Source organism: Sminthopsis crassicaudata, chromosome 6, assembly GCF_048593235.1.
Source record: "Sminthopsis crassicaudata isolate SCR6 chromosome 6, ASM4859323v1, whole genome shotgun sequence".
In the NCBI taxonomy this organism is placed as follows: Eukaryota; Metazoa; Chordata; class Mammalia; order Dasyuromorphia; family Dasyuridae; genus Sminthopsis; species Sminthopsis crassicaudata.
Genome location: NC_133622.1, coordinates 65908716 through 65921976, shown reverse-complemented (window position 1 = coordinate 65921976; position 13261 = coordinate 65908716). Strand labels below are relative to the sequence as shown.

Here is a 13261-nt window from a genome sequence, read left to right as displayed (position 1 = left end):
ATTGGCTGTAGCTCCACTGTGGGTCTTATTAGAGGGAATCAAATAAAAGGGCTTTTCCAAACATTCCCTAGCAGATTCCAAACCCAAGCACAACACATGGCAGTTGGAAGAGAGGGAAAAACTTAAAAATCCCAAATTGCTAATGTTTCACCTTGAGAGGCTTTAAAGACCTTCAATGAAGAAAGCCCAGAGCTCTTTGGCAGTGAGACCCCATCTCAGTATTTCAGACAGGTTCAAATCCATGAACCTGAGTAATTTTCCTCTCTTCTTTTTGTAGGTTCTCAGGAATGCTTCCAAGCTCAACTCCATTGAATCTGGAAATAAAAATCCACTTCAAGTGTTTATTTTTTAGTTTACAATTTGGGCAGATGCCTGATTTCCATTTATTCCATACCTCCCGAAGAGTCTGTGGGCTTTCAGCCTGTGCCAAAAAACCAAGCAAACTTTTAGGAGGGGACTTTGAAGTCTGATTTAAAACAAAACTAAATGGACCATGTTTATCTGATCAATTAAGACACTGCCTACATCCTCAGCACTGGTGTTTCTCATTTAGGCAGGCATTCTATGCAATCTTCAGGAAATTAACAACAGAGCTTGGCTTTGGGGATTCATGGGAAGGGGGAGTATGTGAGAGTATGACTGGGCTCCAAGGTAAGGAAAATCATCAAAACTAATTAATTTTGTGGTGGAGGTGATGGCAGGTTAAAAGAATAGCAATGAGACTTCAAAAAATAGAAGTATGGTTTAAAAGTTCCTGCTATTTAAAGGATTGTTGTTAGGTTCATTAACATTTGAGATCTTTAGGGATTAAGTAGTTTCTCAAAGGGGCAGACATTAATGGTTCATATCTTTAAAATTGTTTTATCATTGCTTCTGATTCATAGGATTGTAGACATAAAGGTTAAAGGATCTCACAAGCCTTTATTTTACAGATGGGGAAATTATGGCTCAGAGAGATATAGGAAAAGATAGGTTTGAACCCAAATTTTCTGATTTTTCAGAACCAATGTTCTTTCTACTGAACTATTTTGTTGCTTCTTTACGTTAAAATTCCATTGAATACACACACATGCATCTATACATATATATTTATATTTTATACCATATACATACATAAATATGTGCATGTATATTCACACATATTTAAAATTAATCTTTCTAATCAGCAATGCAGCACTGTACTAGGCTGTTGGAGATGATAGATACGTAATCAATGAGAGTTTTGTGAGCATAGGAAAATGACAAACTTTCTGATCTGTGGGGTGTAAAAGATGTGTTATAGTATTTGAAGGCTTTAGGGATATGGTAGGACTTCAGGCCTTTGAATGAAAGGTTGGATTTATATAGACTGTTTCTGAAATCTTACTGTTAGGAATTGTTGAGGTTTACAATTGCATTAAGACTTTTGGGACACAGTATCTAGAGCTAGGAATAGAACTAGGTCATAGATTTAGGAAAAACATTCTATGAGCAGAGTTGAGGTTCAATATTATCAAGTACTTAGGGATATCGTTTTATAGGCACAGAAATGCCATATAATGGAACTCCTCAAATGTTAATGTAGAGAGCTTATAGAAATCTACTTCTATAGGCAGGAAAAAGTTTTCAGAGATCAGTTGAATGGATTTCTAAAAAATGTAGTTCATAGCATTATTTTCCCAAAGAGTCAGATTCTTTGAGGGAAGACGGATGGAGATTATTGCAAGTTCCTGTTTATGCAGTTTCCAGACTCCCAAACTCCTTAGCATATTTCATAGGGAAAGGTTCCATTAACAAATGGGGTCTACGAACGTGCCAGATTCCCCCATTAAACTATTATATTGCAGTGTTAGACTGATAAGTATTCATCTTTTAAAAGCATCCTTTAGGAAGTCGCCTATAACTTTTTATGACATCCCCTTCCAGAGCTGTATATGGAATCAGAGAATCTAGGTGAGAATCCCATTTCTATTGTTTACTATCTACATGATACTGGATAAATGATTTATCCTCCTCAGAACTCTGTTTCCTCATCTATAAAATAGGGATTAAACTAGATCCCCTCTAGACTAGATCACTAGTTATTATAGTCTAGCTAGACTAGATCACATGAAACTATCATGAGGCTTGAAAAGTCTCAGCAGCAAAAAATTCTTCCTGTGTGTATCTGAGCAGTCAGCAGGTGTTTTTGGTCAAAATAAATATAGGCCAAAATACAAAATGCAGCCAGTTTCCCTTAGCAATCCCCTGAACTTGCCAGCTGACGATAGATGGCTTACAACTCCATCATCTGGAATTTTTTTTGGTGGTTGTCTTAATTTTCACATTTTATCATATGTTAGCTTTACTTATGAATAAAAAAGAGATCATTTTAATTTCAGTCTCCCTTGGCTCTCAGAGAGCATGAAACAAAGAAAAGTGCAAACATTGCACCACTTTTTAATTAAGTTTGAATCTAGGAGCTGCTGTGTTCAAGGTTTCCTGAAAAACCTTGAAACCCGCATTGCTTATGCTATACCCTACAATTATAGCTAATGTATTTTTTTTTCTTTTTGGCAGTATCTTTGTTAAATCATAAGGGAAGAAGAAACATCCAGTATTGGTAAGTCTTACTGATGAATAAAGAATTATATAAGGCTTTTTTTGTTGTTTTTATATTCGGAATGTAAGAAACAGCAAATAAAATAGGCTTCTTTTTTAAAGAAAAAAAAAGAATAGAAAAAGAGGATTGCACATGATACTGCAGGTCCCTAATATGTACAGCTTGCTTCAATTTCTTGGAGGGAGTAAGTTTATCTTGTATCTTTCAAAGCTGTCCTGATTACCTATACTTCTTTCAGTCATTCCTTGTCATCTTCTCTAGATAAAAAAAAAAAAAAAAAAAAAACAACAACTTTCTAACTCTCTTCTCTGCTCTCTTTCTCCTCCTGTCTCATTTCCTCCCCTTCCTCCCTTCCCTCTCTACATCTTTTCCTCTGCTCTTCTGCCTTTCCCACCCCTGATTCTTCCTTCTCCTCCCCTTCTCTTCTCCCCCCTCCTTTCTTTTCTAATCTGCTTCCCTTCCCATCCCTCCCATCCTCTCACCTCTTCTCCCTTCTCCTCCCCTCTCCTCTTCTCATCCCCTCCTTTCTGCTTTCTTCTTCTTTTTCTCCCTTATCTCAATTCCTATCCCTCTCCCCATCTTTTTCATTCCTTTTCAATCTCCCCATCTGGGAAAAAAGAGAAAACAAAAGGAAAACCTTTATAACAAATCTGCATACTTAAGATAATCAAATCCCCAAATTGTGTTTGAAAGTGAAAGCCCATTATCTTTCTGTCAAGAGGTGGTATTATGCTACATTGCCAATCCTCAGAAAATGCAATTGGCTATTACATTAATCAGTTTTCAAATTAAAAAATATATATATTTTAAAACTGAAGAGGTCATTGCTATTATTTAGGTTTTAATCCTATAGCTATCATATGAGGAAGGTCTTTAGTACTTTGGACTGGGTCCTGTAAATTTAAGGCGAGACTTGGATAAGATTTATACAGAGCAAACTGACAGTTCAGGGATATCCTGGGACCAGCTCACATAAGCACCAGATAGCAAATTGCTAAATTTTCAATAGGAGCATTTACACTTCAGTGACTAGCAAATGCTACAAATTAGTTCTTGTTTTTATTTTGTGGATTGTCTAGATTTAAGAAAGTCTTGAGGAAAACCTTAATAATGCAAATTAACTTTAAAATTGTTCTAAACATACTTTTTTTTTTTGAGAGAGAAATATGGTTGTTAAACATTTACCAGCACACTCCTGATTTATGAAAATGGATTAATATCTGTCTTATTGGAGAAAGCACCCATATTATTAATCCATGAGATCTCAATGGGTCCTTTTTAATGTTAAAATGTTAACGTTCCCTTTATGTTGTATATTGTCATTTGTTGGGACAAATGAGATATGAACGTTTTGTTAAACTACTCTTAGAATTTAAGAACAAATGAATACCTTACACTTGGAGAGTGCTAAGATATGGGAAACACTTATATTCATGACAACTTTGAGAGGTAGATTATGTGAATATTGTACCCATTTTACAGAGTAGTAAAATGAGATTGAAGTATGTTATATGATTTGTATACAAGTTGGTTCTTCCAACTTCAAAGCAAACTATGAAATCCAATAATTGTTTAAATGTCTGTTCTAATAAAAGAGAATTATAAGATTACAGAGTTAGAACTGGAATAGGCTTTGGAATTTATCTAGGTCAAATCCTTCCTTCATTTTAACATTTAGTCAACAAGCATTTATTAAATATTTACTATTTTCCATGCATTCTGGTAAGCATTGAGAATATGAAGAATGGTAAATGCAAAGTCCCTGTCCCCAAGGAACTCATATTGTAGTGGAGGATACAACATGTCAATACCTACCTACAAAATGAAGATCTATAGGAGAAATGGAAAATAGTGTCAGAGGAAAGTCATGTTTAAGAGACAGAGACTTAGATATTCAGTTTAGTGATTTACTCAGTTTTACAAGTGTTAAATGATGGCTAATATTTAAAACCAGGGCTTCTTTCTTCTGCTTTCTCTTCTTCACCTATCATGATGGTACCCTCACAGACTGGGAAACTGGCTATCAGGTCATCCTAACTGAGTTCAGGGAGGCACACGACCAAGAGGCTGGCAACTTGGTGACCATTTGTTGATGGACTCTTTAGCATAACAATCCATGAAATAAAGAATAAAACCAAAATGGCTTCAGTCATGAAATTATTATGCTCTCTAAAATTAAGAATTCATAATTTCTCCACTTTTAGAGTGATGTATTTATGTTTGGCATTTTTCCAAATTAAGGCACTCCTTTATTTTTTATTCTCCAGCTAAAAATCATTCAAGCTAATTATTTTATTATGGTATCAGTGGCATTTATTGATCAGTATATGTCTGCACGTGCAAGAACACACTTGTGTTAAGTCCTACTACAGATTATCTTATAATTGCTTTTCAGTCGTGTTCTACTCTGTTTCCCCATTTGGAGTTTCTTGACAAAGATACTGGAGTGATTTGCCATTTCCTTCATCAGCTCATTTTACTAATGAAGAAATGAAGCAAATAGAGTTAAGTGACTTGCCCATTGTCACACAGCTAATAAGTGTTTGAGTCGAGGTTTGAACTTGGGAAGGTGAGTCTTCCTGACTCTAAGCCTAGCACTATTAATTGTACCACCTAGCCGCCTCAAGATTATTTTGTAAGACCTAGAAAATAGAGTATCTTTGTATGTACTTTTTTGAAAAAAGTTATTATTTTTAGAGCACTTTTACTTAGTTAAAAAACAATTATTTCAAAACTAATTTAAGCATTGAAACAAACTACTGAGTTGAGAATTTAAAAGCAATGTCATTCATTATCTAAAATTAATTCAGAAATTCTAAAAACTGAGAATTTTATGAGTTAATTACAACAAATACCTTTCAGTATAAGTAAATGTCTTTTTAAATTTTAAATGAACTTTATTTTATGTAATTTTTTAGAAAAGTTTTCTCTAAACAAGGAAAAGTGTTAATAGATAAATGAGCTGATATATTTTCAAGAGTTAGTGAATCGCTAATAATAAAAATAGGTTCACTAAATAAATATATATTTTTTTAAATTTTAAAGGTATTTTGTTGTTTTATGGAATCTTTCAAAGTTTAAATATGGGAAAGTGTTAATACACAAGTGAACTGATATATTTTCACTAAAGGTTCACTAAAGTACAACTCACATTAAATTGACTTCATTTCCTTTTTCGAAAACCTTGAAAAGATTATACAGATAAAAATGCTTTATGAATGCCATAAACTTAGAATATCTATCTTAAAATGTTTTATTGTGTCTTTTGTCTTTTATTACAATCATTTCTTATTCCCTCCTCCTGACTGAAACTTCCCCAATGACAAACAATTAAGTTAAAACATAATATATAAAATACACAATATATTGCATACATTTTTTGTCAATATTTTGGATGAAAATGTATGTGGGTATGTTGTAATTGTTGCCATTCATCCTTTGTTTTCAAAGAGGGCCAATGACATCATGGGGTGATATCTTGAACTCAGAATAAATTGGATTTAAATGAGGCAGAGTTGCACAAACCATCATCCTCACTTTATCTTCCAGAGTCATCAAGGTCCAGTGGTAGAACAAAATTCAAGATGGCTGTCGATGGCCTGGGGGATGACCTTCATGTTTTTGATGTCTGATCAAACTCTAAAGACCCCACAGTACCTTCTTCAGCTGCCTTCATGGCTTTTGGAACAAATTGTTTTAATCTGTCCATTTTCAGGGGGAAGTCTTCCCATGCTTGAGGATGACATCCTCACAACTCACCAAAGGCTTTGAGGTCTGTTAGTTACTCTCAACCATCATCTACTGGGATGATCTTACTGGACTAGGGTCACTGCACATACTCCGGCTTCTTGAGCCCCAGGTGAGAGTTGGGTAAAAGGTAAACCCAAGGGGTAGATGGGCAATCCTGAAAAGGGCTTGGCAAACCCTCTCCCTAGTGATGCTAGTCCTCCCTGAGCACTTCATACATCCCATGTGTATGTATAATGCACAGGTGAAATGCTACCAAGAAAGACAGAAAATTCATTACTTGGAAGAATCAAAATTCTGGAACATCTGAACAGAATGAAATAATGGATTCAATATAAAAATAATAAAATATATAATATTGATCAATATAAAGAATTACATGCTTCCATGTGACTAGAGGACAGAACTGGGAACAATAGAATTTATAGACAGATGATTTTAGATCAGATTACAAATAATTTATCTAATAATTAGGTCTATTTAAATGGAATGTCCTGCTACACAAAGAAGTGAGCTCCCTTTCAATTAGATATGTTGCAGAAGAGATTGGATGATCATATGTTAGGGAGACTCAAGTGGGTTTTTCATATATTGGATAAAGTATAAAGTAGTTTTTCTTTAAGGATCTGGCTTCTGAAAGTAGACCTGCCCCCCCCATGCATACACATGTGACTATGAATTTATATACATGTATACATGTCTGCACATACAGACATGTGTGTATGTGTATGTGTTCTATGGCTAGCTAGAATAAACTAATGACACCTCTGGAATTACAGTTAGTACAACTATATTATAATCTATAGCTGTATCCAAGATTTGTATTGATTGCATGCCAGCTTTGTGTATACAATCTGCCTTAATTCTACATGACAATATAGGAAAATATTGATTGAAGTCTATTAATCTATTACTATATTAATAAAAAGAAGAGATACAATCATATGCCATATACATCATTTACACCATATAATGTGATTCATTTCCCTTTTTGTCTGAAATTTTATTTATACAATATTACTTGATCTTCTTCTGGCTTGGACTAGACTGAAATACTATAAACTGAAGGATAATGATAGATGACTATGCACCCAGTGGAGAGAAAAAAAATATCAAAAACAGGTATTAGGATGTGCCTTATTTAATAATGTTTATTATCTATGGAAGGGGATGGAAAATCATGCTAATGAAATTTGAGAACGATAATAAATTGGCTTTACAAATATCAGTTCTGATATTGAAGTAATAACAATGAACTGAAAAAGGGCAATGCTACAAAATCAGATTTCACTTGAAAAAAACAAGATTACACATCTAAAGAGAAATCACATCAAATGTGGGCATTTAAACTCAGCAATAAAAGAATGAAGGGAAATATCAAGCTGGAAACTAATAATGCCCAAAGCTATAAAATGGGCCCTCTGGGGCTGGAATCCAAAAGCAAGCATAGAAGTGGAGAATTCCTGTGTTTCCACAAATCACAACCGCAACAGATGAAAATGAAAGACTAGGTCATATTGATTAAAATAAAAATAATTAGACAAAAAATGACAAAAAATTTTAGATCTGGATGTTTATTGAAGTCAGTTCCTTCACTTTATGGAAGTAACATGCCCAAGATCACAGAAGTGACTGAATTAGGATTTGAACTTATGATTCCTGATTCAACTATTATTGTTTTCACTGTACAGAGGACAGCCTCTTCCATTACATCCAATTGTGGTATTTTCACTTTTAGTTTTCTTTTAAAGTGAGCATTGTGAAGCATTTAGAGTTTTACTGTAGATCAAAGACACTAAGGCCATCCCTTGCAGCCTGGACCAGCACTGGTCAGTTTGACTTTTATCCTGGACTGCCCCTATACATAGCATTGTAGAGGTAGAACTACAAGGGACCTCAGCGAGGTCCTCATTTTACAGTTCCTCTCCTCATGGAATTTATAATCTACTAGAAGGACGAGGCCAGCTCTTACTTATTCTTTTCTTTCCCTCCTAGGGACTGTTATGACATTCAGTGTGTAGGATATGATGAAAAAAAGTTTGCCTAATTGTTTTTGAATTAAAAACAGAAATGATATAATAATTACAATGAATGACACTGATATTGCCTAAAGGTTACAAAATCGCTTGTGATGATCTTAATCAAAACAACTAAATCTTTCATTTATAACACTTTAAATTTTTATCCATGGAATTATGAGGATAAACTTTTTCTGCTTTTCCATGACTGCTTTTTTATATACACTATTTAATTATGTGCTGTTAGAAAAGCTCGATGGAATAGTACATATAACTTTGGGGGATAATATAGTCAGATTTTCACATTATGAAATCACTTTGGTGGCAAGGTGAAAAATGTATTGGAAAAAGGGAAATCTCAAGGCAAAGTTTTTGTATAACTTTCAAAGTACTGAAGATGGGACAATGGGAATAGAGAGAAGGAGATGTACCATGGAGATATTATGGATATAGAAACAGCAAGATTTAGAATCTGATTGAATATGGGAAATTATTTAAGGATCACACCAAGGTTGTAAACTTTGGTGATTACAAAAAGTAATTAATAGACAAAAGAATTGGGTTTGAGGAGAAACTTAACAAGTTCTCTTTTGGATACTTGGATTTTGAGGAACCTAATTGTAGTGATGGTAGTACTAATAATAGTAGTCGTACTAATAGCAGTAACTTTTATACAACTTTTAAAGATTTTCAAAGCCTTTTACCAATATGATCTCATTTGATACACAACCCTGAGAAATAGATAGTAGTATTATCTCTATTTTTGCAGAAGAAACTGAAGCAGCCAGAGACTAAATGCCTCCTCCAGGGTCACACAGATAGCGTCTGAGGCAGATTTAAACTCAGAATGACTCTAGGTACAATGTTTTATCCGCAAGCCTCTAACTGCCTAATAGTAAAGCTGGATATATAGGCCTGGCAGCGATTCCTATATATGAATGGCAATTGAGAAGATATAGCAGCCTTCTTACAGCGACATTTTCATTGCCCTTTGGGTCACCTCCAATAATATTCCTTTATTTGCAATTATATCACACCACAGGGAGAAAGTTAGTATGAAAATTATGCATTTTTTTTCAGGAGAGCAAAATGCACATGTCTCACTTGGCAGGTCGGCTATTTTTACACACCAAAGTCCAGTAGTATTCACTAAGGCAAGATTTACATAATATGCGGTCTCTGATCCAAAGGAGCACATAGTTTACTCAGAAAATAAAACATGGAAACAGATATATTAAAATAATCTTTAACAGTCTTCAATTAGATCGTAAGCTGTGTGAAGCCAGGGGCCATGCTTTTTACTAATCTTTGTATATCTGATCATACCTTGCTTAGGGTATTAGATACTTATTAATGTTTGGTGAATGGATTTCTATCTCCGATCTCAGCAGAGTCTACTGGAAAGATTTTGAGATTTGGATTCCAAAGACATGAATCAGAATATTTGTTTTTAAATTTGTTACCTATATGTCCTCAGGCACATTCTAACATCCTTTCCCTTATTTTTAAAATGATAATTGGATGATGTCTGACCTTATCTATCAATAAAAATAATAATAATTCTCTCATTTAACTACTTTAAAGATTAAATGAGATGAAGAAACATATGAATAGATGGGATGTTTTGAAGGAAGAAAAATACCATATTCATTGTGGTGACTGAGAGAAAAAGGTACAGAATTCTTCAAAAGAATTCTGTAAGAATGTCTCCATTTCAGTGTAAAAGGACAGTCACTTCAGATCTCTATGTTTCTTCTCCCTTTTCTCCAGTTCTTGGGCAAGACAAACCAACAAAGCCAGGAGCTGCCTCTGACTGTCCACATACTCTTGAAGCTAAGAACAAACTAGGAGATTAGAAAATATTATTTTCCTTGAAACACAAACTGCTTCAAAGATCAGCAACTGACTGGTTGTAACCTGACATGAGCGTGTATTTTCCATGAACTGAGGAGTGGTCTATTCACTATTGTCTCAGGAGTTTGATCGGTTGGACTATCCTGAGACCAAAAGCTATTTGAATGAGGAGTGGTCTATTCACAGTCAGACAGATTTGGACGTGGGAATTTCCTGAGGCAGACTCCAAAGCCAGAAGATTTAGGATTACTGACTTATTGTTAGAACAGAAGTCCCCCCTAAGATCAGGGGACCTCCAAATCATTGCTGTCTCCATCACTTTGACTTATAACACTGTGTAGAATTTAATCTGTTTTTAACTTGCAACCTAAATTGTAATAAGGTGGACTTTCCTTTTCTTTTGGATGATGTGGTGATGGTGATAATAGTGGTGAACATTGTGTCTCCAGTCTTTATTTACTTATGTAGTGATGTTTAACATGTTTCTTTGTAGAATTATCTGTGTGGATTAGTATTCTTCATTATAAATCTTTGAAACTGCCAGAAAAAATGTTTTTGAAAGACAATTAAAAAAGAAAAAAATAAATAGATAAAAATAAACTCAAATGATAATTTCTCTCTTCTTTCACAAGTTGATTCTCACTCATTTTTTTTCTTTCTAATTCATACTTATTCTAACCTGTGATTCCTTGGGAGGAAAATCTTTGTGTCAGTGCATGTCATTCCAGTATTCTGCAAGTTAAAGTCTTAGAGAATTGCCTGAGATGGAAAGAGATTAAATGATTTGTCTGGTTCACATGTATTGATATGAAAGTCAATTTAATGGTTAAAAAGTTACTCTAAGACATAAATATAGTTTAACTGCAAAACAGAGACTTAATTATTATTTCTATTGTTGAACAAAAGAAAATTAAAATTTTAAAGGCATAAACTCATTTGAATTTAGATTTCCTTTAAAATAATAATTTAAGTTACTTTTTGAACCAGTTATCTCAGGCTCTCAAAGTTTAAATACCTTTTAAATGACCAACCAAATAAAAACTGACAGCCATTTTTCTTTTCTTTTGTTTTCCCAATTTTCAATGATTGATGGAATGAAGCCTGACATAAAATATCACAGTCAAGTTATTTTTTCAACTGAGTAACATAATTCCATCTGACATAGACAAAGATCAGTCAAGATTCCCTCATTAACAGATTGACTGAATAGAGAGTATTGGACAGTCAAGTCTAATTCTTACTGCCTGATAAATAACTAAAATAATTCCTTTGGATAACACTGAAGTTTGGCATATGTTCCCAATAGTTGTTTTGAAATTTTGTGATTCATTCACTGGTTGTAAATAATTCAACATTCTGCTATTTTTGTTTTTTTAAATATTATAATATTTTCTTTTTATTGAGCATTAAACAGTAGGATTGATATCTGAGAAAAGCTCATGGAGGTTTGGGATGGAGATGAATGGGGAAGTACTGGTGTATCACACCTTGAACATGTGCATCCCTAGAATGTTTCCAGTCTATTAGGGCTGTAAAAATTGAGTCTAATAGAAATTCAGTATATTAGTATTCAGAAGCTGCAATTAAATATGTTTTGAGGGGTGAGGGAGAGTCAGAGGGAAGGAGTCAGTTATATAGATCTCAGACTGGCTAACTCTTTATATGCATCATGGAACAAGTAGGAACATGTGAGAGTTAATAGCCAGAAAAACTCCAGAAAAATGGTACACGGATCAGTAGAACTAGATTAAGGATCCATTTCATTTCTCTTGGTATTTTATTCGCTCAGATTTTGGTCTTCACCTCTTGCCCTCAAGGAGAAGTTGTTGTGAACCTTGATATGCGTGAATGCTTTCCATATTCTTGAAGCTTATAGTCAAGACCTTCCTGCTCCGATGCTCCAATATGAAAAAAAGCATCTGGGCAATAATAATGTCTGTTGCAAATTCAGCCTTAGGCTGCATTTCTGACCTTCAGTTGCTCAGTTCAATCTTCCCATCATCCAAAAAAAGATGCTTGACTGTGGGCTAAATAGTATGTGATATTTCGGAAAAAATCTATTTTAAAACAATTATATTATTCTTGTTCATAACAGTCTCATTATTATATTCCTTTAATAATATCCAATAATGAAATATATCAATGCAGTAAAAGCCAAAGGTATAATTACTCTGTGATATTTACCTATGGAAATCAGCCCCTGAGGAAAAAACATATAGACTTCTAATTATTTCTGTCATGCGCACTAGATTACATACTCAAATGCCAACTGATGCAATCTCTAGTGCTATTTACAGTTTCCTAAAAACAGATGCATTTGATTGAGAAGACTGCATGATTACCATATTACCATATATGGATTATACCAAACTTGGTAATGACTTAGGAAAAGTAGGTTATATAATTTTTCATTTCAGATAGCTCTGGCTTTCTTCAGAGTAGAAAACAATCTTCAAAAAATAAAAAGCAGGGATCTGAAAATTTTAATAAGGTATAGTTTAAGAATAATCAAATAACAGAGGTAGTTAGGTTATTTTTTAAAACCTTCATATGGTCATCACACTTTAAAATGACGTAATTTCAAGATTGGAAGGACCCTCCAGTTCATCTAACCTAGCCTACATATGCTCTTTAATTGAAGGTTATACTTTGTGAAATGATGAGGAAAAAATAGATTTAAAGTTTTGCTCATTTCATTTCTTCATGGCTATGTGATTAATCAAAAGATGTAGAGAATACAAAATTTTATTATAATTATTTATATAAAAGCATTTGACTCCAGAGAATAAAATATCAAAGCATCACCTTAAAAACTTTGCTCCAACACGGTTTATCACACACATACCCACAAATACAAATTTTATATGTTAAATTGTTCAACAATACTAGGATTATGATGTCAAAGAAGACATAAAACAGAGAAATGTATCCTTGCCAAACTGTTGACTGCTATAATGTTGAATGTGTTGTGCTAAAGAAAGAGGGTTTAATAGTAGCCAGCATTTATATATTGCTTTGAGGTTTCTGGAGTATTTTACTTACATTAAGTCATTTGATCCTC

At 33.8% G+C, this 13261-nt stretch overlaps 1 long non-coding RNA gene across 1 annotated transcript; it reads left to right on the top strand.

Moving 5' to 3' along the window:
* The first annotated feature begins 376 nt into the window (after positions 1-376).
* On the top strand, positions 377-10636 carry LOC141547775 (uncharacterized). The gene is made up of 3 exons (XR_012483621.1): positions 377-651; positions 2539-2581; positions 10117-10636. It is a non-coding gene; the product is annotated as an uncharacterized LOC141547775 (long non-coding RNA).
* Positions 10637-13261: the final 2625 nt, after the last annotated feature.